Below are 24339 nucleotides of genomic sequence, written 5' to 3' on the forward strand. Positions count from 1 at the left end.
ATAAGCGCGTTCGCGTAGCAGATTGCTAGTACAAGAAACCCGCGTTCTAGGATTTCGGGGATTCAAGAACGAGCGGCGTGGGCGGGGCGCGCGAGCCCGAACCCGAGCACGAGCGCTTTCTCTTCATTGGCGCCTATCAGAAGTAGGCGGGGCCAAGGCGGGACCTAGCGGGAGGAGAGGAGCTTGCCGATTGGTTCGAATGGGCAGGCCGGGGGCGTGGCAATCAGCAAATTAGGCTGCGCGTTCGCTCCGGCAAGAGGGCGGGGCCGGAGGTTTCGATTACTTGTCGCTGCCGCTAGGGAAGGTAAAGCGGTGACGGCGGCCGCGGGAGTGGAGGCTTCCCCACTAGAGGTGGGGGGAATCGGCAGGGTGAGTAGTTGCGTCCGCCCTTCAGGCCGTCTCACGTTGGCAGTGTGTCTACCAGTTTGTCCCTAGAAAGAACCCAGTCGGTCCACTCCGGAGGGTGACCGAAGGGGCGGCGGCGCCGGTCCCTCCACAACGGGGCGACGCGGCGAGGGCGTCCCAAGCAGGAGTCTCCCTAGGCGACCCACTGCGCGTCTTGAGGGGCTTCTCAGTAGGGCTGGGGCTGGGATTTTTGGTGCCAGGAGACAGAGGGGCTATGCTAGAGAAACAGTGGGGTCGAAGCCGGACCGGCGGGGCTCCCCTCTGCTGCAGGTCTGCGGTGTCCCCACCCCCGCCGCCCCCGTGGCCAGGGCTCTCCGGGGCTTGCGGCGAGGGAAACCCTTTTCCGCTAGCGCTGAGAAGGGCCCGAACCCCCCCCCCCCCAAGTTCTCAAAGAGCCCGGGACCCGCCAGCAGCTGCGACTCGTAGCCCCGGTCCTTCTGACCTTGGCTGCCCGGGAGGGTGGGCGAGCGCCCCGCCTGCAGCCCCGCAGGTTTCTGCCACCTTCCACGGGACAAGTTTTTCAGGCGTTGCTGTGAAGTTCACGACTGGCGTGCTGGCAGAGAAGCAGAAATTGACCCCTTCTCAGACCTTCCTACCCTTTGGACCTTCATAGAAATTGAATCCTGGGGTTTGCAACCATCTGCCAGAACGAACAGGTCCTTCTGGAATTGACACCTTTTTTTTTTTTTTTTTTTTTTTTTTTTTTTTTTTTTGGTGCCCACGTTGGGGTAAAAAATAACCTGGGCATATTTCAGTGTAAAAGCAGATCTTTCTTGAGGGTTTTGTTTTTTTCGCTTCACTTGAGTGGTATGGCACAGATGCTTGAATAAGAAAAGCCTGACCTTAGTATCTCTCCAGACAGACTAGAAGGATGCTGTGATATTTAAATAGTTGCAGATCAGTATTCTGTTAACACAATTTATTTTTAATTGGCTGAAATTTAAGCTGATTTTAGAAAGTATTGACACAGAATAATTTCTTTCCGTGCATCTGATTTAGGCTTGTTTGAATGTAATGGCTATGTACGCAGTATAAAAGATTACACAAATTAATTTGTCTGAGAGCATTTGACTGAAAACAGGATGCATAAATATGTATAGAATATAGGATTAGGGTTTTAGGTAACATCTTCTGGAACACTTCCAGCTTGTTTCTTTCTTGCTGTAGGGTTACAAAAAAGACATTTTTACTGGTGACACTTTGGAATTACAAAGTGCATAACATTTAGATGTAAATCTGTTTTTAATTCTTTTAAATGTTTTAAAATATTTTCTTGAAATGTGAAGAGGCTCTGTTTCCTTATCCCTGTTATCTGGTGTTGAAAGGGAGAGTCTGATCTTACATTTAACAACCCAACTAGGATTCATTAATAATAAAAATGTGAAAGGCCTCCATCTTTCCGAGAATATGGTAGTTAAGTACCTAGGAAGCCTTTTCAATTCTTTATTAAAAGTACTATTTTAGGTTGGAGCATTTTTGGCGTTGCTGCTGGAACGGGAATAAGGAAGTCTGCAGCAGTATTACCAGCTTGACACCACCAGTGGGTGTTTCTGTTGACAAATGCAGAGAGAAGAACATTTGGGAAGGAAATCATTTTTGGGGGGTGGGATGGGGTGGGGTAAGGGAGGGGAGGGGAGGGGAGAAGGAGCCAGAAGAGAGAAGCTGTAGAACTAAAGCTGCCAACAACACTGTGTGCCGGCATTGCACAAGTACGGGGAACCTGATTAAGGAGGAAAAGACCATTCGGCTGCATTAAAGAATAGAGCTCCAAAAGAGGCACACTAAATAAAGTTAACCATTCCAAGAGTCTTTAATAATCTGCCATTTCTGAGTACTTGGGAAGAGGGCTTCTCTTGGAAAGGGCATCAAATCCTTTTTAGTTGGCTTGCCTTTTAAGCATAATCAGTGCAATGGTTCATTTGATAGGTAGAAATAGAAAGTGTACTGTTCTTATTGTATTGATTTAGCATAGCTCCTAAGCCTCATTTTTTTGAATAAAAATAACTTGATATATTAGAAAAATTATTCAGAAATAAAATCCCTTTCCCTGGGTGCATTAGTTTTGTCATTGCTCAGTCTTATAATTTATTAAAGATTAGGGACTTCTTAAAGCACCCCCCAGGGTTTTGATTTTGTTGTTGTTTATGCAAGGGCCCTAACTCCATCTACCATTCTATGTTCTTGGAGTTATTTCAATCCGAGGCATCTTCTCTGCTCCCTGGGGTTCTGTAAAGGACAGGTTTCCATTGAGAGAAATTGCAGGGCCATCTCACATAAATAATAGAAGGTTGACTGATTGTGAATTCAATGTATTCTGTTCCAGATATTCTACATTTGAGAAGAACCAGACTTTACGTGGCATTTTCTGTTTTGAAGGTGCAGTATTCTCACACTACAAACCTTAAATACAGAGGTGGAGAAATTCCTATAAGCGTGCATTTCCCCCCAACCCATTTCTCCACAGTGGCTAAGCATCTGTGAGAGAGTCTCAGCCACAGTTGAATTGTTGGAAATGACAGCAGCTCCTCTTACAGAAAGTTAGCCTTTCAGTATAATTTGCATTTCAGTTTACTTAGTAATAGAAAATCGAGCTATAGCTGAGAAATAAGCTTGTAGAAAATTTGTAAAGAATCAAGCTTGGGAATATTTTCTTACTTGTCTAAAATTTCATCTTTTTCCTTCTTCCATTTTGACAGTTTGGGTGGTTATCTCCTTTATTTTAGTAGGATTTTTAGTATTTGGCTATTTGAAGGGGTGCTAATATAAAATTTTATTTTTGGCAGTTAATGTGAGAGTGTAGCACTTCAGTATAAGAAATTGATGTCAAATAATAACATGAGGCATTTCAAATGAACAAAGCAATCCGCTGGCACAGATCTGAAACAGGAAGATCTTTTTTTTTTTTTTTCCTTTGGAGCCTGTCCTGGAACTCACTTTGGAGACCAGGCTGGCCTCGAACTCTCAGAGATCCGCCTGGCTCTGCCTCCCGAGTTCTGGGATTAAAGGCGTGCGCCGCGAACCCCCCCCCCCCCCCCCCCCCCCCCCCCCCCCCCCCCCCCCGGCTAGGGAGAGAGAGAGAGATCTTTTATATAATCCTTAACTTTAGTACAAAAACCCAGCAAGATAGGAACTATTTAGTTGTTTCCTGATTAGAAAAGACTTCACTCAGAATCAGGTAATTTTAGATCTTAAGGTTTTATTTTTGGCAACATCAAATTCCTTGACAGAGGAGAAGATAGAATGTCAAAGGTTGTTTACCATCTGATAATTGTGTCAGTTGTATTTCAACGTAGGAAAATAATGCAATCAAAAGACAATATTTAGAGCTGGAGATGGAACTCGGAGGTAGAGTACATGGCCCTGAATTGGATCTCTAGCAGCAGAGTGGAGTGGGATAGTAGTCTGCATTTAAGCTCTCTGTCGAGTTTCCACTCTGCTTTCAACCTTAAACTCAACATTGAAAATCTTTTTTTTTTTTTTTGATAATTCACGATTTTGGTATTTGGATTTTTATTTTTTATTTTTAGATGGGATCTCATCATTAGTCCAGGTTGGCTTGGAACTAACTCACTATGTATCCCAGGCTGGCCTGGAACTTGTAGCAATCCTCCTGTCTCAGCTTCCCAGGTTCTGGGATTACTGGAATGAGCTACTACCTATGCTTGATCTAAATTCAATTTTATATATTTTTGAGAAATTTTTCCCTTATATGGGGCAATGAATGCATTAGTGAATTACTCAAAGGCTGGGTCTCATTTCTCATTGAGTTTATACATTTCTTCATACAGGGTTAGGAATTTGGGAGGCAGTTCTGTCAGTGAATATGAAAACTGAGACCAAGGACTTTCTACCTAAAGAGATGTTTAACAGTTAAACATTTCAGATTTGGGATTAACAGAAAATTATTTATTGAGTAAAAGGGACCAGGCTCTTGGAAGTTTGTTAACAGTTTGAATTAAGCTTTTTACTTAAAGATATTTGTTTTTGGGGTACTTTTCAGCAGAGTTAAGTTTTGGGTGCAGCCTCTCTTTTGTATAGTCTGCTCTATAATTCTCATAATGCTACATCTATTGATCTTACTGAATACCAGATGCTGTGGCAAATTATTTATTCACATGCGTGCGTACGTGTGCTCACAGCCTTTCTCCAAGGTAGATATTTTCCTTATTTCTCATATACGTCAGACGGGCTCAAAAATAATTTGCACATATTAGCTAGCTAGTCAGCAGAAGAGGCAAAATTGCCATCCAAACCGGTCTGACTTGAAATTGTGCTTTTCCAAGTCCTGCTTTCTGCTTCTCTATAAGAGTGTGGTTCCTAAAGCCTGTTTTGAGTTCATTCTGTACATTGTGCCTGGGGAGTCCTGGAGGTATAAATTTGCTTCCTGGGTTTGATGGGCCTCATTGCCAAGGCTGCCTGGCCTTTTGTGACATAGGGGACTGGATCTATCAAGACTTCTGGTTAGGACAACCAGAAGAATAGACTTTTTGCAACACAGCCTCATTGGTTTGATTCCTTCGTAAATGAAAGTTGTACATATAATTATGTATGTCCAAAATGAGATAATTGTTTCTAGTTAAACACTGGTTTCATGTTTATGCATATTCATTGTAGCTTTTCACTGGCTGATTAAATTTACTATACTAATAAAGGCTATGAGGATACCCGTTGAATTCAGTTTTGTCTTTATGTGTATGTGTTGCTAGAGATCGAACCCAGGGTATTGCACTTTCTAGGCAAGTACTCACTACTAGCTATAATCCTAATAGTATCCCCCCAATCCCTCTTTTTTCCCCAATACAGGCTCCCAGTAAGTTACCCAGGTGGGCCTTGAACTCACCCTTTGTATCCCAGGCAGGACTTGAACAGCCTTTTCCTGCCTTGATGCAAAATTCTGCCCATAGCTGCAATTACAGGCCTGAACTACCAGGCCTGGCTAGATGGACTTTTGAAGTGGCAGCTGTTAAAATTTGCAAATGGACCTCTTTTCAGTAATTATAATGACATATAGTAGAATAAAACTGAGAGGCAAAGTTTAAAGAGGTACATTGTTTTTGCTTCATTATTTTATTCTAATTTATGTGTATGTGTGTGGATATCCAAGAAGCCAGAACAGGGCTTCCAGATCCCTGTAGTTAGAGTTATAGGAAGTTTTGAACTGCCTGAACTGCCTGATAGGGTGCTGGTAACTGAACACTGGTCCTCTGGAAGAACAGAGCAGCAAGCCCTTCCAACCACTGAGCCATCTCTCTGGGCCCTTATTCTTGTTTCTTTTTTTCATTTTTTTTTTTTTGAGACAGGGTTTCTCTGTGTAACAGCCCTGGCTGTCCTGGAACTCACTCTGTAGACCAGGCTGGCCTCGAACTCACAGAGATCCGCCTGCCTCTGCCTCCTGAGTGCTGGGATTAAAGGCATGTGCCACTACCCCTGGTGTCATTCTTGTTCCGTAATACATGGAGATTGAACTATAATGAAATATTTTCTGTTGAAAGTAGAAGTTTGGGGCTGAGATGTAGCACTTTTGGTAGAGTGCTTGCCAAACTTCCACAAAGATCTGGATTGGATCCTGGCACCGCATAAACTGGAGGTGATGGCATAGATCTGTAATCTCTAGCATTCAGGGAACCCCAAGTTCTATCCCTCTATAAACCCTGCATGGTGGCACATGTCTGTGATCCTAGGACTTGGAAAACAATAACATTTGGTCACTAAGGTCCTTTGGCTACATCGTGAGTTTAAAGCCAACCAATGACCTTTTTTTTAAAAATGTAGTTTTCTATTTAAAACTTTGTGGTGGTGGTGATAGTGGTGATGATAATGAGGAAGAGGATTATTGGTTATACTGATATTTCGTTACATTTTTATTATGTTTATTTATTTTGTGTGTGAGGGGAGTGGGTGATCATGCACATTCCATAGCATTTGTGTGGCAGGAGTCTGTTCTCTCCCTGCACTATGTGGGCCTCAGGAATTGAACTCAGGTGGTTAGGCTTGGTGGCCAATACCTTCGTGGGCTGAGCCATCTCACCAGCTATATTATTTTTAAAGCAAGACCCATCAATCATTAAGAGAGTCAAACTGTTGAAAGCTTAGTTTCAAAGAACACTTAAGAGGTTCATGTGAAAGAAGAAAAGAGCATGCCATCTTTGTTTTTTAGTTGATACAAATCACCTTTGTCATTAGTGATGAACATTATAGAGCCGCAGGACCAGAAATCTTCCTGGCCAAACCGGAGGGATGTTCGGCACAGATGGAGTCTTGACAGTTTTTGTTGATTTCTCTACAAAGTACAGCTTTCCAACATATAGTTTAACACTTTTGGTTTTGAAAGACGGGGTTTCTCTGTGTAGCCCTGGCTGTCTTGGAACTAGCTCTGTAGATCAGGCTGGCCTGGAACTCACAGAGATCCTCCTGCCTCTGCCTCTGCCTCCTGAGTGCTAGGATTAAAGGTGTGTGCCACCAAACCCAACAAGTTTATCTTCTGTAATAGTATACTAATAAACATTTTAAATAAATTTATGAAGTTTTGTAGCCACTATTTTCAATTTTCAGAATATTTACATCATTCTAAAAATTTTTTTTCCTTTAAACATGGTTTTTGTAACCCTGTTTACCTGCCTTTAAAACATAACTTTTTACACATCCTAATTTTTGTGTTTCAGTTTTAAAATTTTTTATTACACTTATTTATTTAGTGTGTGTGTATTTCTGTGTATATGTGAATATGTGAACATGTATGTGAAGATCAGAAGACAACTTTCTGGAATCAGTTCTCTCCTCTACTATGTGGGTCTTGGGGATTGAATTTATTAGGCTTAGTGGCAAATACCTTTACCTCCTGAGCCACCTTTCAGACCTGTTTCTGGTTTTTGCCTAAGCATGATCCATAGTAGAATATGAAGGATCATACTGTAAATGGCACAAGTTGCCTGGTGTTTGTGGTTTATTTTAGTAACTATCTGATCATTAAATCGCTATGTAGCCAAAGCTGGCCTTCAGCTCCTTTTCTCTGGGTGCTGGGATTACAGATGTGCATCATCCTATTCATGTGGTGCTAGGGATCAAATCTAGGGCCTCAAGCTTGGCAAGCATTCTACCTGCTAGTGAAGAAAATAGCATTGTTCTTAGTGATATATTAGAGATTCATAGAAAATAAATCGAAGGAAAATCATAAAATTACAGTATAAGGAAAAATCATTTTCAGCTAAGACTACGGGCAGAATAATTGGTTTTCTTGATCCTGAGCCAGTGACATTGTTCGGTTTACTGTTTGAGCTCTGATTGTCCTTGACAGATCGTCTCTGCTGTACTTGCTGTAGAGCTGCCTTCATTGTATTCACATACCCAGACATTTTCTACTTTCCATGTTGCTGCACGCTGCATTGTGGTGGGATGTAGACAGGGCTTTCCTACTTGCATCATTTTCTTCTCAGTTATCATTTATGTGGATTGGAGAGTAAAGCCAGCCTGGGAGTATAGGTTATGGTAAAATTGTACAGCACAGCTAACTTCTGCCACATTGTAAGGTATTGGTCTTCGCCTAGTGTGTTGATGGTGTAGGTGGGGACTGCTCATAGGACAGTTTACTTGTTATCTTTGGGGCATACATAATAAAGGGTAATGGTTTGGTTAGAAGTGTTTGGAAAACAGTGTCTAACTTTTAGGTAAACGGATTCTTGTGGGAAAGTGACCCTCAGAAGTGGTAGGCAGGTAAATCAGTAACTCTGTATGGTAGGTTGTGTCTGGATTTGTAATAACAGATTAGACAAACAATGCTAGTCTGATATTAATAGACTACTGTCGAATCAGTCATAACTGGCTTGAAATAGTATTGATTTTTATTTTTAACAGTTATGAATATGTTTCTTTTGATATTTTCATATCCTTTCTAAGACAGAGGCCTAATATCAAATAGTAACATGTGAAGTGATTTCTGGAAATAACTTGTTTTATGTTTTGTTATGTGTATGTGTGGGTTCCTCGGTGTACCCTGTATATACAATGGCTGCAGAATCCAGGAGAGGGCATCAGATCTCCTAGAACTGGAGTTACAAGCAGCTGTGAGTCGCCTAATATGGGTGCTGGAAAAGGAACCTTGGTCCTCTGCAGGAGCATCAAGTGTTCTTAATTGCTGAGCCATTTCTCCAGCCCTGCAATAGCTTTAGATAGGTAGTGATTTTTGATAGCAATAAAACAGGTTTTTGGGAGCTAATAACACATGGATGAATAAATTTTTAATTATTTTTAAAATATATATATTTTAGTTTTCAGTTGTGTATGTGTGTGTGTTTATGTGTGCTTGTATATATCAGTACATGACTATAAATGCCTGAGAAAGCCAGAGGAGTTGGTTCCCTAGAGCTAGAATGTGGGTGCTGGGAATTGAACCCATGTTCTGTGCAAGAGCAGCACTCTCTTAACCATTAAGCCATCTCTCCAGTCCTTATTCGTTTATAAATAGATAACTATTTATAAATATTCTGTGTGCCTGTGTGTATGCATGCACATGTGCAGTGAATGTGTAGAGGTCAAAGAGCAGTTTTCAGGGGTTCGTTCTTTACTCCACTGTGTGGGTTCTTGGGGTTGAACTCAGGTCGTCAGGCTTGGACAAAAGCACCTTCACCTGCTGAATCATCTCACTGGCCCATTTTTTTAAAAAAATGTTTGCCTTAAGTTATTTTAGGTAAGTTGAAGTTACAGATCTTTATATTCTTGGCAAAATAAAATAAGTTACAATAATCTGATTAACATACAGGAAGATATGGCCAATAAAGAATGGTGATAAATGTGGCTAGGGAGATGGTCAGTTTGTAAAGTACTTGCCATACAAGCATGATGATCTGAGATCAGTACCTAGCACTCATGTTTAAAAAAAAAAAGGAACTCAATTGTATTTTTGTAGGTTTTTTTTTTTGTCTAATAATGCTGTCTGGGCCTTTTTATTTGTTTATTTTTACTGTACAGGTATTTTGATTTCAAATTTTGTTTTTATGGGTTTTCTGTGTATTCACATGTGTGTGTGTCTGTGTCTCTATGTGTTACTTGTGATTTTTCTTTGGCTCCTTTTCTGTTTGTTTTGCCCTATTCTGGTTTTTATTATGTTTTATTATTTTTAGATGTTTGTTTTCTATTGAGAGAGAGAAAGCAAGTATGGAGTTGAGTGGTAGGGAGGAACTCGGGGAGAGGAGACTGCAATCAGAATATACTGTATGAAAAAAAAATCTATTTTCAATTAAATAAGTTTAATGAAGAACTTGGTGTGGTGTTGGGGTAGAGACAGGTCGATCCCAGATGTTTGTGGGCCAGCTAGTCCAGTTGAATCAATGATCTCCAAATTCAGTGAGGGACTTTGTCTCATTAAGTGCAGAATGGTAGAGGAAGTCACCAGATGTTGACCTCTGGCTTCTATACACGTGTGAACACTTAAGTATACACATGTGCACACAAGAACATGTACATATGCGTATACTCCTATCCCTACAAAATGGTGACAAATGATAGCTGAAAAAAACTGGTTGGATTCAATTTGCTGAATGACCCTGACACTGGCCAGTTGTAGAAACTAGTTTCCTGAGTAGAGTCTTTCAGAGATTGTCAGAGTTGGTTCAGATGAGATATACCCTAGAATTTATCCACATTCCCAGACACTTTACCCTGCTTTGTCAGCTTCTTGTGGGACATACAGACTTTAATGGCTAGTAATTATTAGTAGTAATATCACAACCAAATTCAAAATTACAGTTGCACAATACATACATGAAAAAGGTTTTCTTCAGAAGCAGAACTAGAGTTCATTAAAAGGGATTTAAGAGAAGATTTATTTTTATGTGTATGGGTGTTTTGTTTACTGGTATGTCTGTGCACCACATGCATGCTGGTAGAGACCAGAAAAGGGCGTCAGATTCCCTGCAACTGGAGTTACAGATGATGGTGAGCTGCCATGTGGGTCCTAGGATTTGCACCCAGGTCCTCTGGAAGAGCAGCCAGTGCTCTTAACCACTGATCTTTCTCTCTAGCCCCCAAAGATATTTTTAAACTTATATTTAAGTGTGGTGGTGGTTATGGTAGTGGTGGTGGTGATGGTTGTGGTGGTGGTGGTGGTGGTGGTAGGTGGCAGGTGTTTAGGGGAGTGGTTAATAGAAAGGCACTCATGGAAAAAATAAGATATGCACACGTGAGGGTCTCGGCTTCTCCAGGGAACATCACTGAAAAGACTGATCTTAATTGTGCTTATTGAAATTGATTGAGGTAAACAAAAGTTAATTTTGTGCAAATTGGTATTTCATACAGCATCAGTTCCTTGTAGAATAACCTACCTTACATCCTGAGGTCTGTCTTTGCTTCATTTAACAAATACTTAATGATTACCTACAGTGGCCCTGCCCTCTAATTATTAATTTAGTCTTGAGATGGAGACAGAGGAGGGAGGAAGTCACCTGTGGGAGCAAATGACATGGTTAAGGTGGATAATCTATTCTGAGAGTTGATAGGAAGGCCACCTTGAGGAAACTTTCAAGTGAGTTTTAAGGATAAGAAAGATTATTAACTGGGGGGATAGTTTTCCAAAGGAGTAGGTGCAAATGCCCGGAGGCAAGGTGAGAGAGTTGGAGGCTTTTGCAAAACAAGATCTTTGAATCGTAGCTTGTCATGTGTATTTGTATGTATATAAATGGATAAATGGGTAAAACTAGAAAGGAGACCTGGAGAAGGTGAGAAGGTGCTCTTGAGGGGGTAGTGGAGGGCAAACAGACACATGTGACCTGAGAGCTGAAAGGAGACTAGGGAGATGTAGGAAGAGGGTGAGGCGGAGGGGAGACAGAGGGAGAAGAGAATATACTAAAAGAACTTCATTGCTTGACAATGCCATAAAACCAGGGGCTGGAGAGATGGCTCAGTGGTTAAGAGTACATACTGCTCAAGTTCAGTTCCTAGCACCCATGTCGGATGGCTCACAACAGTGTGGAACTCTAGTTCCAGGGGATCCCATCCCTTCCTCTGGAATCCTAGGCACTCATGTGCACATACCCTCCCCCCCATATATGTGATTAAAAAATAAAATTAAAAACATCGTGAAAGAAAATGCCGCAGTGCTAGCTAATACCCTTGTATGCCTATTTTGGTTTGCTTTACTTGATGTGTGTGTGTGCTTGGTTTTGCCTGTTTGTGTGTATGTGCACCACATCCATGCCTGGCACCCGAAGAGGGCTTCAGCTTTCCCTGAAGCTGGAGTTACAGAGGGTTGGGAGCCACCATCTAGGTGGCTAGGAACAGAATCCAGATCCTTTGCAAGATCAACAAATGGCCTTAACTGTTGAGCCATCTTTCCAGCCTATCTGTATGCTAATTAAAAGTAATTTTAAAAAGGAAGAATTCTAAAATGGCTAGAAAGGAGAAAAGCCAGAGCCCAAGTTGGCAGAGGCCAGAGTCTTGAAGATTTTAGTAGTCCCATATCCCCCCCCCCCCCCCCCCCGACCCGTCTCCTGGGAAACTATTGAAGGTTTTAAGCAGGGGTGTGATGTGAAATGCAGGGCTGCAAAAAGCCAAGACTTTCAGCTCACTGGAGTCTTAACAGTTTGTCAAAAAGGTCATAATCTGTGCAAGGTAAAATATTCTTCTCATCTCATGAAAAGTTTTGCCACAGCTTCCTTGATTGATTGTCATCTGTGGTACTCGTTTCATTGTTTTTTAGAACTACCTTTACTTCTCGAAAGATTCCTTTTCTGCTTCCCCATCCCGGTAACCTTATATAGGAATGTCACTTCTATTTATAACTGAATTAAAATGTTGCTTCTTACAGTTTCATCTCTCTCCCTTGTTTAAACTTAAAACTCTCCCGGTTCTCCTTCATACCATTTGTCTGCTGAAGATATTTAACGTCTTAATGAAACATTTTTATTAAATATCAACATGGAATTTGAATTCTTTTCTCTTTCCAAATACAACATCTTGGACCTAGCTCAGTATTTCTCAACATGAATGCTGTTTTTTTTTTCCCTAGTTTGTGATTTTTTTATGCTTAGGGGCATCCAACTTCAGGAAGAGTACCATTTCAGATCTGGTTCCTTTGTGGCCTTGTCTTTTATATTAAACTGCTCTTTGTCAGACTTTTATTCTTCTCTACTTTCTCTGTGTATACACATGTGTAAGTGTATGATGTAAACCAGAGGAGAATTTCTGGTATCCTGCTCTGTCACTCTCTACCTTAACCTTGTGTGCCTGGCCAGCACCCCTGAGCCAATCCTCTTGTCTAGGATTCCAGATCTCCAGCAGCAGTGCAGTTAGGGGCAAGAAGGGCCACACGTGGTGTTTCTACAGGGGTGCTGGGGATCTGAACTTCAGCTGGATACTCTTAACCTACCGAGTCATCTCCCAAGTCCATGTCTCAGACTGTCTGTGTTCAGGTTAACTTAGGGATGTGCAAGCTCTGGAGAGGTGCTATTTGGAATATCCTGATATTCCTTTCTCCTACAGTAAGCATCCTAACATGTTTAGGAGCTGTCTTTTGAGACAAAGTCTCAAGTAGCCTTGCTTTTAGCACAGGATGACTTTGAATTACAGGTGTGTACTGCCATGCCAGACATTTAGTTTTTTTTTTTTTTTTTTTTTTTTTTTTTTTTTTTTTTTTTTTAATATCTTCAGCCATGAAAAAAGCTTGTTTGCCTTGCTGACTGCATGAAGTTCAGGCCTTCCTTGGTTTAGAATTGTTAGCTCCTATATGAATTGAATGCTGCTGTTGCCCCTTTCCCCCCCTCTACATATGCAAAGAATAGCCATAGCATCATCACCTCCTTCTTCCAGGATTTCTTTTGCAGCCTACATTTTGATGTAGCCTTAAACTTAGCTTGCTTTTGGCGTGAGTTCTTAGGCTTTATTGAACTGTCTTATACCTGTTCAGTCTGCAGGCCTGCCTTCTCTCCCTCCCTTGATTGGTAGCTCTCCCTTGCTCCCTTTCTTGGTGGTGTTGAGTTGAAGAGTTGGAAAAACGGTTTATGTCATTTTCTTTTTCAGTTTTGTTCAGCCCATGGCATGTACTTGAAAATAATTGACTTTTTTTTTTTTTCCAAATTAAGGTCGTGAAACCAATGTTTTTGTCCCAGTGGTTTCTCTAGTCTCCAGAGTTAATATCCTTGATTTAGAGGTGTGTTTTGAAGTCTGTCTCTTTATGTGCAGGGTTGGTAAAAGAAATGGAGACTTTCTTGGGTGACCTTGTGCTAGAGTAACAGAGTATTTGAATGTCATTGTTATGGTCTAAGCAACTAAGAGAATGTTAACATAAATATAAGCAATGGTGATGTTCTGTAAGCCAGCAGGAGAGGCCAAATACAGTGACTTAAGCACTGGGTAATGGCATGTTCAAATGGAAAAGCAGGGTACAAGTGGCCTAGGCAGACTCAAGGCAAAATAAATAAAGGGACAAAGTGGTTTGAGAGTGGGTGCAAAGAATCTTAAGAGAGGCCCAGAAATGTCAGGTAAAAGGAATGGGCCTCAAGAGGGTATATTCATGATATGGATCTACAAATAGGCATATAAACCCAGGAGAAGAAAAACAACAAAGATGTGAATTCATGTATTGCATGCCCCACATTGTCCTGATATTTTGGTTTTCTTTCATTATGACTCGAGAGTGTATGAATATTAAAACTAGTAGTTTAAATAGTGGTGGGTCTTGGGAAATGGACAAGCCATGGTATGTGTTTTGAGCTGTAAACTCTGGTGGCATGGTGTAGTCTCTGCATGTGGCACATAGGAAATGCTCAATAGACATTTCTCCTGTGAAAGGTGCTCCTTTTCTGACCTCTCCCACTCTCCTGGACCTTCTTGTTGGTGGCTTCTCTGTATTAGGTACCTAGCTAGTGAATCTCCCTGCCTGCTCCCCCTACGGAAATACCTGTTTAGTAACTTGCCTATGGGCATGATTGTGCTATCTTTGTCCCCACATCCATACATGAGTAGGTGCTGATGGCGCCCTATGGGGTGCTACAAACTTTTCCACCAAAGCCGATAAGAGTAGCATTTAAGCCGGGTGGTGGTGGCGCACGCCTTTAATCCCAGCACTCGGGAGGCAGAGCCAGGTGGATCTCTGTGAGTTCGAGGCCAGCCTGGGCTACCAAGTGAGTTCCAGGAAAAGGCGCAAAGCTACACAGAGAAACCCTGTCTCGGAAAAAAACAAAAAAAAAAAACAAAACAAAACAAAAAAAGATTTATTATTCTAGTTCATGTAATTGCAGAGTCCTCATTCATTTTCTCTTGGACCCCATCTCTCTCTCTCTCTCTCTCTCTCTCTCTCTCTCTCTCTCTCTCTCTCTCTCTCTCTCTCTCTCTCTCTCCCTCCTCTCCCTTCCTCCTCCTTTACTGTCAAACAAAACTGTCATTTGTTGAACACATTGCTTATTTATCATGTGTCTTCACACACCCCCAGGCTAGTACTTAGGTCTTAAAGACTGGCAAACTAGTTTTTAAATGTGTTGCCATACTGAGGTAAAATACTGTCACATAAAACCACTCTGGGAATGTAATAACTTAACCAAAGAATTAATTTACCATGATATAAATTAGTTAGATAGACTTCTGCCATATTTGGATTGTCCAGTAGTTTTAAACATCCTCTCTAGCTTTGAATTAATTTATAGGCCCTACTTTACCAGAAAATGTGCACCCCCAGCCTCTCTTACTGGGTACAGGCTTGTGACATACGCTTGACTAGTATGTTATACAATGGAGACTTGGACACAGAGTGAGCATTGTATAATGCTGATCATACTGAATTAATAGCCTGTAAATCATGTTGATAGAGGGGGTTTTCTTTTAAAAATATTTCTTATTTTTTTAATTTATGTGTATGCATGTGTGCCTGTGTGAGTTTATGTGTATCATGTGCATGCAGGAGCCCATGGAGGCCAGGAGAGAGTGTCAGATCTGTTGGAACTGGAATTACAGGCAGCTGTGAACTGTCATGTGGGTCCTGGGAATCCAGCCCAGATGGTCTGCAAGAGCAGTAAGGGCTCTTATAACCACTGAGCTGGCTCTCCAGCCCCAGGCTTTGAAGGAATGGCAGTGGCAAGACTTTGAAAATTGAGTCTTTAGTGTTACTAAATAATGGTGATAATGTAGGAGTGTATGTGATTTATTACATTTTTTGTTGTTTATCTTCCTTTTCTTGGATTATCTAGCATTTGTGGTTGGATGTCTTATGATCATTTCCAGGATATTTTTAGCCATTATTTCTTCAAGTACTTCTGTCCTGTTCTCTCTTCTTTCCATGATCCTAATTATGTTATGTCAGGACCTTTGATACTGTCCAGTAGATCTTTCCTGTTCCTACCCTCCCCCCACCCCCCCCCACCCCCGTTTTACTCTCCCACCCTCAAATTTACTAATTGCTTTCCTTGGCCGAGTTGAGTCTGCTGGTGAGCCCCTTGAAGTGACCCTTCATCTCTCTTAAATGGTAGCATTCCATTGATGGCAGTTTCCATTTGCTTCCTCTTTATAGTTTCCATTTCTCTGCTGGAATTACCCATGTTGTTCTTTTTGGGGGTCAGAGCCCCCAAATACTGTTTAACAGTATTTAAACTATTTCCAGTATCTCTTTGTGTCTGGCTCTTTATGTTTTCTGAGCATTTGTTTCTTTGTGTTCTCTTATGCCTTGGGGCTTAATTTTCTTATAAATTGTTGCAAGCCAGACTTACTGTGTACAATGCTAGAGATGGAGGTACATAATTTTTATGTTTTGCATGGGCATGTCTTTCTTTCTGCTAGGCCTTTAATGCTGGGATTTGAATTAATCCAGTTAAGAGTTGGGCTGTTCCCACCCCCCATCACTGTGGTTTCCCTCAGAGTAGCTCAGGCTTCACATTCTCTTAGTGATACTTTGCATTAGAGTGGGAGTTAGTATCTGCTCCATTCAACATTTTGAGTCTCCCCTTTGATTTGTGCCTTGGCAAGTTTCTTTTGTACAGGTTCTTGTTTTCTCTTTTCCCTTGAATTTTGCCTTATTGTTCCTGGAAGTTCGTTCTCTAGCTTGGTGGAGTGGTGGAATGTGGTCTCTGTTTTTCTGATTAAATCTTGGATTTATGTTGAAGTCCCGGGGTCTTGCCCCTCTGGCTGTTCTGTTGGCCTCTGTGGAATCCTGTCCCACTCCCAGAAGTAGGATACGGCCCTGCGCCAGCCCCCTTTGCTAGGAGCTTTCATTCAGGTCTTCAGGATAGAAGTGGATAAAGGTGATAACTGTCTTTGCTTTCTCTGTTGAACATGGGAATGATGGGGGGCGGGAGGGGGGGTGCCTTGCTCCTCAGGCACTGCTGCTATGCATCACAATGGGGAACCTTAAGACTCTTCCCTTGCCTCAGTGCCTGTGGGGTATGGGAGGGGGTTGGTTGCTAGAGGCTCAAGATCCTGCAGAAGATTGGGGCTCCCCAAACTCTGCAGCCCCCAGTAGTTTCACACTGGCCTTTCAGCTAGCCACGTCAGCCTTCACCAACTATACCTACCACTCATTTCAAACTCCTCCTCTGCTGTTCCCTTGCGGTCTACTCCAGGTAAACACCATATTGTCTCCCATCTCCCCATCCCTCTACTTTTTGAGCCAACTGTTTGCTCTAGCTTGGGTCAGAAATGTGGTTACTCTTAAGATTTTAACAGATTTAGTTAAACCTGAATTTAATTTTTATTCCTATTCTAAATAAGACTGAGATTTTAGAATGGTTATTCCTAACTCTGGTGGCATCTTCCATGATAGTGTTTCTTATATGTTAATTTTACTTCAATTTAAGTACCTTAAGCTTATAAAAGTAGTGAAGAGTTATTCACCCGTATGTTCTTCATATTTTTTTGCTCATCATTCTTCATTCACCCCATTTTTCTTGTTGGCTCTGTTTCCTTCTGTCAACATACACGCTTTAATGAAAGGAGCCAAATATGAGTAACATATTCATGTTACTCTGAATGTCCTGTTCTTTCATAGAAAAGAGTACATGAACTTTTAGAGCCATAGAAAAGAAGCTTATGAATTGATTTGCTTGTAAAGCACATGGATGGGGTCCCCAGGTAGGTAGGGGAAATTGTAAGCCTTAGATGTATTTCTCACAGTATCCGCCTTAGTGTTGAGGGGACCAGGCATGGTAAGCTTAGTGATGTATTATAAGAGTTTTATCTAAAAGTCCAGAAGTTTTAGGTCACAAGCAGGCTATTAAAAAAGGACAAATAGTAACCCAAAATAATTTGCTTCTTGACCTGAAACATACCATCTCTCCAGAATCCCAGTGTTCTACACAGTCAAGGTCAAGCTGTCTGCAGGCTCTTCAGAGAACTCCGCATTCTCAGTAGTAATGTTCTTAAGTAGTTCTTTCAGTAACTGTCCATTAGTAGTAAATCTGTTCTTAATGTTTCTGAAAATGTCCCTGCTTCATGTTTTCTCTCAAATGATTGCTAAACAGGGCATAAATTTCAGGTTGACAATTGTTTTCCCTGGGCACATCGATTATGTGAGCCTCTTGTGTTTTGACAAGTCTTGTTAATGAGAAATCTGTAGTTAGTTCATTTGTAGTTTCCTAGTAGGCAGATCATTATCTTTTCTCTTGGGCCTCCTTTGAAGCCTGTTTTTTTGGGGGGGGTTCTGCAGTTTCTGTGCTCTATCTTTAGCCATGGATTTGTTCTTATTTATTTTGCGCTTATTTGATATATCCCATCAGTCTGAGGACTCTTGATATTCTCAGTTGTGTTTGTGATCTTTAAAATATTCTTTCTCTTCCATTTTCCCTTTCTGGGGCTGTTATTTAGATGTTAGAACTTCATTGTATACTCTCTCTCTCTCTCTCTCTCTCTCTCTCTCTCTCTCTCTCTCTCTCTCTCTCTCTCTCTCTCTCTCTCCCTCTCCCCCCCTCCCTCCCTCCCTCTCTCTCTCTTCCTCCCCCCAACCCTGGTGTGTGTGTGTGTGTGTGTGTGTGTGTGTGTGTGTGTGTGTGTGTGTGTGTGTGTAAGCACATGCTATGCTGCACACATGTGGAGGTTTGAGGACAGCTTTATGGTGTTGGCTCTCTCCGTCCACCTCTATTTGTGTTTTGGGTGTTGAACTCAGGTCGTCAGGCTTTGTGGTAAGTTTTTTTTTTTTTTTTTTTTTTACCTTTTTTGCTCCCCCCCATCCCTGACACAGCTTTTTTCCTTAGATGGAGCTCTCATTGGCATGGAGCTTAGCTAGGTTGACCGGCAAGTCCTAAGGATCCATCTATTTCCCCTTTCCAGGGTACACCATTATGCCCGTATTTTTAAACTAGGGAACTTGGGTTCTGGGGATTGAACTCAGGTCCTCATGCTTAGGAGGCAAATGCTTTACCAGCTGAGCCATCGCTCCAGCCCAAATGCTCTTTACTACTTTGATATTCCAGTGACTTCTTGGCACCTTTTTTTTTTAAATAAAGAAAGTAAAAGTTTATTGAGTATACTGTGAGGGGCAGCAGGATGGGCAGTAACAAGAGTACTGACTGTAGCAAATTTCTTGTCATCTGTCTTACAACTCACCAATTTCTTTTCTTTGACCGCTTAAAAATATAGTTACATTGAACTCTCCCTCTGATTATTTTCTTAGAGAGTTCTTGAAGAAGGAGGTCTCTCATTTATCTCCTCCTTTTCCTTCAACCCTTTTGCTTGCTTCTGTATGTGGTTTGCAGTATTTGTTAACTTCGAAAATGTCTGCCTATGCCTAGGTTGTGAAGTGTGAGTATTCCTTAAACTCTTTTTTAATATTCTTTGAGGTATTACCCAAAAGAGGGAGTATAAATTCTGACCATCTTGCAGCCCTTTGGTCATTGTTGAGATTCGATCCTCTTAGCCAGTAAGTCATATTTTCAGGAGGAAGGGGCTCTTTTCTTTGTCATGGCTTCGTACTTTGATCACTCTCTCGGCACAGTCTTGGACTGATGTGTGGAGCTTTCCTTTTTTTCACCCAAAGATATGTGTATCCTTACTGGTGGCCCACATCCAGCTTCTTTCCCCCCACAGACTTGAGACAGGTTCTTCAGCTTCTCGACTTCATTGTCATTTGACTTTGCTGTTCTTGGTTTAGGGAGAGAAAGAAGCAGGTCTTTGTCCTGTGGAAAATTGTGTGTAGTATACTGTACGCATTTGTATCACTTGTTCCTAGTGTTATTTTCTTCCTGACCATGTCACCAACTAGTCTAGCCAGTTAAAAATCAGGAAGAAGTTACAACCACAGACATCTTCGATCTCTCGTAGGTTACATGATTGTGTGGAACATAGTTCATGGTCTCCAATAGGAACTTTTGTTTGTTTTTTAAGGGTCTGTTCCTTCCACTATATGGCATAGATTCATATAGATTTTCAATTTTTTCTGGACTAAATTGGTATATAAAAGATGGCTTCTGTTGGAAAATGAATTTGAAGATTCTCAGAATGTAATGGTGCCCAACACCACTGGGCCCATCTTCTGCTGCTATAACATACTGCTATATAGTTTTGGAGACTGGGAAATCCAAAACCATGGTGCCAGTGTGTGTTGAGATCATTAATATTATGTGCATCCATGGCAGAAGGGCAAGTAAACACAATATTGAGAGAGGAAGTTAGGCCAAAGTCATCCTTTTTAATCAGTAACCACTCTCTTAATAAAACATCAATTCATTCTTGCAGGAGAGTCCTCCTAACCTAATCAGTTCTTAAGGCCCCACATCTCTCTTCTCTTCTCTTCTCTTCTCTTCTCTTCTCTTCTCTTCTCTTCTCTTCTTTTTTCTTTTCTTTTCCTCTCCTCTCCTTTCTTTTCTTGAGACACAGACTCTCTGTAGGGCTGGCTGTCCTAGAACTATGTAAATCAGGCTAGACTTGAATTCATCAAGATCTACTGGCCTCTGTCTCCATAATGTTGGGATTAAAAGCGCAGGCTACCACACTCAGCAAGGTGCCACCTATTAACACTGTTACAATTCGAACTGCATCTCAAAACAAGTTTTAGAGTGGACATTCAAACCACAGTGGTTGATTTTCCCATTGATTATTATAGATCCCACTAGTTTTATACTTGCTACTAACTCATCACTGTTCATGATGACTTAGTGTTAACCTTGCCTTCTCTCCACTGAGAGACTTCACTGTTCTGTCTGATTTTCTTCAGCTCCTGAGCCCATCTTCAAATAAATCAGCTTCTCTACTTAGACCTGCCCTTTCCTTCTCTCTTTCCTAGATGACATACTGCTTGATGCTTGACTGCTGCTTGAGACTAGGCCCTTGCCATGGAGCCTCGGCTTCACTGCAGCTATTTCAGTGGTCTTTTTCAATTGCCTGTTTCCTCTCTTTCTCCTTATTTTGTTCTCAATGGGGAGGAGCAAGTTTTGTCTTAGGACATCTTGAGGGTAGAGGCCAAGGATGCTGGCAAACATCCTAGGATATACAAGCTAACTGCCCATAACAGAATTACCTCGTCTTAAATGTCGGTAGTGCTGAGGTTGAGTAACCTTGTTGAATCCTTAGTTTCACTTTTGTCTCTTCTGTTTTCTCTGCCCATATTCTTAGTCCTAAGGATCTCATCCTAGAATACCTTTCCTGAGAACTGGCGAGAAGACTCAGTAGTTATAAGCACCTACTGCTATCGCAGAGGATCCCAGGTAGGTTCCCAGGGTCCACATGATTGACTTACAGTCGCTCCAGCTCCAGGGGATCTGATACCTTCTTCTGGCCTCTGTATACAGCTATACTCATGTGCATGTACAACATACACACACACACCTCTAATTTTTTTAAAAAAGACTCTACTTCTTATAAAAGAAAAGAAAAACCGCACGTCCACTTCTCTTCCTGCTTCCTAACCTCATCTAAATGCTGAAAGAGTGGTCAGTACACAGTCTATCCATTTTTTTACTCACTTCTCAAGCTTGAGCTGTTGCTTCCTAACTTCCCACCTCCATTACCACTTACATTATTTTTTTCTGAGATCACTAGTGACTTGTATGTTCCATCTAGTAGACCCATTTCATCCTAATGTTACTTGGCATTTCAGTTGTATTTGACAATCACTGTATACTCCAAGACTGGCATCTATGTTCTCCATGTCCTTCTTTATATTTATTTTTCTGATTCCCTCATGGGCTCTTATTTGACCCCACTTTTTTGTGCCTTTTTGAAACAGGGTTTCACTGTTTAACCCTGGCTAGTCAGGAACTCATAGTGTAGTCCAAGCTGGCCCCAAAGTCACAGAGATCTACTTGTCTCCCTCTCCCGATGTTAGTTTGAGACAGGGTCTCATGTAGTCTATGTGGATAAGGCTAGTCTTGAAGTCATAATCCTCCTGTTTATGCCTCCTGAGTGCTAGATAGACAAGCACCACCATGCCTTGAGCAAAATTGTTTTTGCTAGTTCTTTCCTTTGCTTGTTTTTGTAGAGCATGTGGGTTGCTTCCTTCAATTGGTTGCTTTCTTAAGTTGGTAGGGTTGTAGGACTCCCATTCCTCAGGGAAGGTACAGTTAATTAGTGTCTTGTTCCAGTTCTAAGGCATCACCACTACTGAGGAATATTCCTGGTCCCGGATGTCATTTTAGAGAAGCAGGACTGGTAAATGCTAATGCATTAGTCCTACTGAAAGAGAATGGGGAAGGACAGTGGCAATGGTGTTCCCAGCTCTGCAGTCATGTGGCTTGCTTGCTTCTTTCCTTTTCTTAGTCCCACTGCCTCTAATTGTATTACCTTTCATAGGTTCTTTTGGGAAAACGTATCTTTTGAGACCATGCCTCTTTTCTTCACACAAAGCTTTGGGTTCTTGAACTTTGTTGATGTTTTTTAATCTATTCCATCTTACTCTCTTTTTACAGCTTCTTGTAATTCTTCACTGATCTGTATGGTACAGTTAGATTTTCAGCTCCACACTGGATTTCTTTTTGCTTATCTCATTGAATTTTAATGTAGGAAGAAAGGTAAATCTGTGTTTGTCCAGCTATTTATTCTATTATTCTGAGCAAAAGCAACTTGGGGAAGAAAGGGTTTATTTTAGTTCCTAGGTTATAGTCCATTGAGGGAAGTCAAGACAGGGACTCAAGGCAGAAGCTTGAAGCAGAAACCATGGAGAAATGGTACTTACTGGCTTGCTCAGCTACCTTTCTTATGTAGCCCAGGCTCACATGCCTAGGGATGGCACAGCCCACAGTAGGATAGCTCCACATAGGCTGGGCTCTCCTACATCATTGAGCAAGCAAGAAAATGCCTCACAGACGTGCCCATCGCCAGTCTGATGGAGGCAGTTTTTTCAGTTGAGATCCCCTCTTCCCAGGTATGTCTAGGTCTGGGTCAAGTTAACAAAAACCAACTAGCACAGAATCCAACCTGCTTCTGTGGTTGGATAGTACACAGCCAATATTAGCCAGCCCATACAATAAGACCTTGTCTCAAAAAAACCCCAATAGTAACAAAAAGGTACCTCTCAAGGTGATTTTGAAAACTAGCAGTGAAGTGCCCAGCCCAGTATTGACTGCATAATATTCACTAGTTCATTCTTTCTTCATTGGTAGATTATTTAAATAGCTCTAGAACTTCATACCTTAGATAAAGAGAAAAGAAATCACATGTGCTTACTGAATCCTTGCTACATGAAGGGATCCAGAGATATTTAAGGCTGTTTCCTATCCAAGGAGAAACATTAGGTTAGTATATAGATTTTCTGTTTCTTTCTCATCCTTCCTGCCTTTTTAGCCCGCTGTTCTGAAACTGTTTCAGTCTTTCAGCTATGTCATTTCATTTGAGCACAGAACACTCAAAAGGTTGCTTTGCCACATTTACTCCATCACATTTCTGTAAGAGTAGGCTGTTAGCTCCATTTTATGTGTGGGGTCCTTGAAGAGTGATCTGCCAAGAATACAGGGGGATGTAGAAGAATGCTAACCATTATATTTCCAAACTCAGTAGGTGTTGAATACATACTTGTTAAATGAGTGGATAATATGTTATTAAATGGTATATTAAAAGCTTGTTGAGGTGGCACATGCTTGTATTAATAATCCCAGTGTTTGGGAGGTGGAGGCAGGAGGATCAGGACTTAAAGATTTATCTTGATACATAGACAGCCAACTACTCACCTACCCCCAAATCAAACACAATTCATTACTTTTATTATTTTAATTTATTTTTGAGATAATTTAGTTACAACATTTCCCCTTTCTCTTTTAACCCCTTCAGACCCTCCCATATACCTCTTCCTGTTCTCCTTGTATGTCCACTTCTTCCTGTTTTACTCTTGTCCCTGCATATATTATCTGCTTACTAGGAACATTACAATTCAGTGATTAGAGTCAGTCATAGTTGGACACACTTGTACTTGGGAAGCTGAGTTGGGAGGATTAGACATTCCAGGCCAGGCTTGGCTACATATTGTAAGGGACTTCCCAAGATAGGAGCCAGGGTAAATGACCAATTTGTTGTACTTTAAAAAAAAGGAGTGGGGGTAGGGGAGAGTCCTGAGATGACTCAGTAAAGTTGTTTGCCACCAACTGATTCTTGAAGGTTGCCCCTTGACAACTAGATGTGTGCCATGGTGTGCACATGTGAGCCACACACAGATAAATCTAGTAACATTAAAAATACAAAAACCCTAACAAAAATGGAGGCTGGAGAAATGGCTCAGGGTCTGACTGTTTTGGCTTACTGTAGTATTTCTTACATCTGGTATAGTGACTAGAATAGAGTATTTGTACAGTAAATGTTTGTGGAACAAATAAATGAAAATGAATGTTCCATTTTTTTTTGAATTGTTGCTAGTATCCTAATTTTTAGTTGTATGTGGACAAATTGTCATGAATTTACTTTTTGCTTGTGTATGTGTACAAATTATATCACTATCCCAAAGTTTACATTCTCAAATCTAAGATTCTTAGTTCTGTTTTTTAAGACCTATGGATTCTTTGTGTACCTGGGTCTCTTCTCTTTTTAATGTGTTTTTTTTTTAGT

The 24339-nt window shown here is 41.3% G+C and overlaps 1 protein-coding gene across 3 annotated transcripts in view; it reads left to right on the plus strand.

The window, feature by feature from the left end:
- The first annotated feature begins 270 nt into the window (after window positions 1–270).
- Window positions 271–24339, plus strand: part of LOC128100726 (cyclin-dependent kinase-like 5) — a 185249-nt gene continuing 161180 nt past the window's right edge. Inside the window, exons 1-2 of one of the 3 annotated variants that reach the window (XM_052723333.1) lie at window positions 332–369; window positions 2729–2781. The gene's annotated coding sequence lies outside the window, so the exon portion shown is untranslated. Of the gene's footprint in view, window positions 370–2728; window positions 2782–24339 lie in introns of all 3 variants that reach the window. The other 2 variants (XM_052723487.1, XM_052723409.1) reach the window with 2 other exon arrangements.

This window comes from Peromyscus californicus, unplaced genomic scaffold (genome assembly GCF_007827085.1).
Source record: "Peromyscus californicus insignis strain IS unplaced genomic scaffold, ASM782708v3 Scaffold_10__1_contigs__length_136768540, whole genome shotgun sequence".
NCBI lineage: Eukaryota > Metazoa > Chordata > Mammalia > Rodentia > Cricetidae > Peromyscus > Peromyscus californicus.